The sequence below is a fragment of the Cricetulus griseus genome, chromosome 2, assembly GCF_003668045.3.
Source record: "Cricetulus griseus strain 17A/GY chromosome 2, alternate assembly CriGri-PICRH-1.0, whole genome shotgun sequence".
Taxonomy (NCBI): Eukaryota; Metazoa; Chordata; class Mammalia; order Rodentia; family Cricetidae; genus Cricetulus; species Cricetulus griseus.
The window spans coordinates 268385961-268389180 of NC_048595.1; the positions used below are offsets into that span (position 1 = coordinate 268385961).

General features: G+C 42.0%; 1 pseudogene; it reads left to right on the forward strand.

Annotated features, from left to right (window-relative positions):
- Nucleotides 1-707: 707 nt before the first annotated feature.
- On the forward strand, nucleotides 708-2364 carry LOC118238189 (annotated as a pseudogene).
- Nucleotides 2365-3220: the final 856 nt, after the last annotated feature.

Genomic DNA, 3220 nt, shown 5'->3' on the forward strand with positions numbered 1-3220 from the left:
AGGACAGGAGAAACAGACCAGTCCACCACTGTCCCTGAAGAAACCTCAATGTCCACATGTGGATATTTCTTCTCCACAAGAGGCACACACAATTCTATTTAGCCTTCTGGATGAATAACACATGTCTCTTACACCTTCTAATCATAGAAGGAACCAGCCAGTTTCATTAGGGATTCATGAGGGGAAAAAAACAGTGATTTGAAGAATTCACTCAAGAATGCTGAGGAAAGCAAGAAACTCTGTATCCTATCTTAGAGATACCCATGTGTCCATATTTATTTCTGCTCTATTCACAACAGCAAGGAAATGGAAGCAGTCTAGATGGCCATGAACACATAAAGGGACAGTGAAAATGTGGTGCATACCCACAAGGGAATTTTACTCAGACATATAGAAAAACAAAATTATGAAAATTTTAGGGAAATGAGCAAAACTGGGAAATGTTATTTTAAGTGAGGTAGTCTCAGAAAGACAAATGTTGCATGTTCTTGCTCATATGCAGATCCTAGCTTCTAAGTTTCATATGTGTGTTTTTATGTTTTTAAGTGATGAGTTGAGGCCCAGAGACTAGGAAGAGGCATATGAAAGTGGGAACAAGGGCTTTAAAGAATGGGCAGAGGGGAGGATAATAGAACAAGATGATGTGAAGTGGGCAGGGGGTACCAGGAATAGGAGGGCATAAACAAGGATGTAGGTTGGACATCGAGATGAGTGAAAGGAGCAGGTGAGAGAAATCACTAAAACTAAGCATGCGTGTAGACGCCATAAGACAATCTGCTCCTTTGCATGCTAATGTAAAAATTACGTTACATGTAAAATTTCCAAATATTTCATTAATTCTTTGAAAATTCCAGACAATGTATTTTGATCATAGTCACACCAAACTCTTCTCAGATTCATCCCCAAAGGTTTTACTCACCCCAACTTCATCTTTTTTTTTTTTAATGAACCCATTGATGCCAATTTGTACTGTCCAAATATTCCTGGGTATGAGGGAGGTCCACTGAAGTGTGGTTGACCTACCAGCAGCCACTTCCTTAAAGAAAACTGGACTCTCCCTTCCCCAGAGGCCATCAACTGTCCAGAGATCCTTAGTTAAGGGTGAGGTGCATGGTCTTCTTCCCACTCCATGCTAGAATGTTGACTGGCTTGGCTTTATGCAGATCTTGTGCAGGCAGCCACAACTGCTGTGAGTTCATGCATGCAATAGCCCTATGACATCTAGAAGACACTCTTTCTACTGGTGTTTCAACCTTATAAGGAAAGTAATTCATATATATATGATCTTCTGTTGCATATATATATATATATATATATATATATATATATATATATATATGAATGATGTGTGACCTAATTTTAGAGCTGACAATAAAGCCAGTTCAGCTCTTTAAGTTGTCATAATTTTGTACTTGGAAAGGGCATTTAAGCTTTGCTACAACACTGGAGGTTAATAGTGCAATTGCTTGCATTCTATTCTCAGGAAATCAAACTCCTGAGAGGATAACTAAGATGCCTGGGGGCACATGACTGCCGAGTTCTCACTGGCTCCAAACCCAGGCAGAGGCTCACATCCTCTACTATAGCTCACTCCTCCCCAGTAGAACTGAGTGCTCCTTTGCTCAGCATGTCCATATGTTTAACTTATTTGAAAGACAAAAATCATCAGGAAAAACTAGGGCAAAAAGTTGCCATCTTCTGTTGCTCTGGCTGAGGCCATGGCCAACCCCACCCTGTTCTTGACATCACAGCTATGGTACATCCTTGAGATTCATCTTCTTGGAGCTGTTTGAAGACAAAGTTCCAAAGACAGTAGAAAATGTTGGTGTTCTGAGCACCAGAGAGAAAGGATTTGGATATGAGGGTTCTTCCTTTCACAGAATTATTCCAGGATTTATGTGCCAGGGTGGTGACTCCATATGCCATTATGGCACTGGTGGCAGGTCCATCTACAGGGAAAGATCTGAGGATAAGAACTTCATCCTGAAGCATACAGGTCTTGGCATCTTGTCCAAGGCAAATGCTGGAGCAAACACAAATAGTTCCCAGTTGTTCATTTGCATTGCCAATACTGAGTGGATGAAAAACATGTGGTCTTTGGTGGCGAGGAAGAAGGCATGAACATTGTAGAAGCCATGGAGTGTTTTGAGTTCAGGAATGGCAAGACCAGGAAGGAGAGCACCATTGCTGGCAGTGGACAACTCTAATGGTTTTGACCTGCAGGATCTTATCCACCACTCTTTCTGTAGGTCTGGACAGCACCCCATCTGTTCACAATATCCTGTAATCTGTTCTTTCACTGAAGTTCTTTAAGTTCCATATTTTCCTCATTCCCTTCCAAGTCTAGCAGGATTGCAGAGTTAAGTTTATGATTATGAATTTAAAACTAAATAAGAAAAATTAGAACACCAGAAATCATCTATTTTGAAGTATTCAACAAAATGAAAAACTGTTGTTTGTATATATTGTTGACTCATAATGAAAGTCACTTTAAATCTCTGAGGGGACTCATCAGTACATATGATTTTAAAACATAATGACATATGAAAAGGCTGCTTTGCTGTTCACTTCTTACAGAGGGCCTGAAGTGGACAGTGTGTGCACCTGTTGACCTTTGAGGTCATGGTATGCTGAGGTAGCTGCCAATATTGCATCAGAAATGAGGGCTGTGCTTGCTTCATCCCTTCCACTGGGTGAACAACTCTAGGTGTCCCCAGGAGTGATAGAGGTCTATCACACAGACCAGTCTTCTTCAAGAGATGCCTGTGGGCCTCAGCTCAAAACAAACAAAAGCCAGCGTGGGTTGATGTTGACGTCAGCCACATCATTGGCACAGGAGGCAGGAGGGTTAATCTGTTTGTACAGATAAGCTTTGCTGCAGGCCCGACCTATGCCAACATTTAGACTGGGTCACCCTCAGCTCCTCCACCAACATGACCTCTCTCACCCCTGCCTTTTCAGTAGTCAACCTACAGTGACCTTGCTTGACTATGGAAAGAGCCAATCCCTGCAGTCTATGTGTGGGTTCTAAAGCAAGACTGTGAGATGAGGAGCTCCAGTTGTGTGAGCATGAAATAGTCATGGAAACTCCTTGGGCCTCAGCTCCCTAATCTATAAGTTGGAACTGTGTGATGGCACCCACTTCAGGAAAGGGAGCAGGGGCTAAATGAGTGAACATATACCTATAAGAACAATGGCTGGTGTACAGTAAGCACAAGCT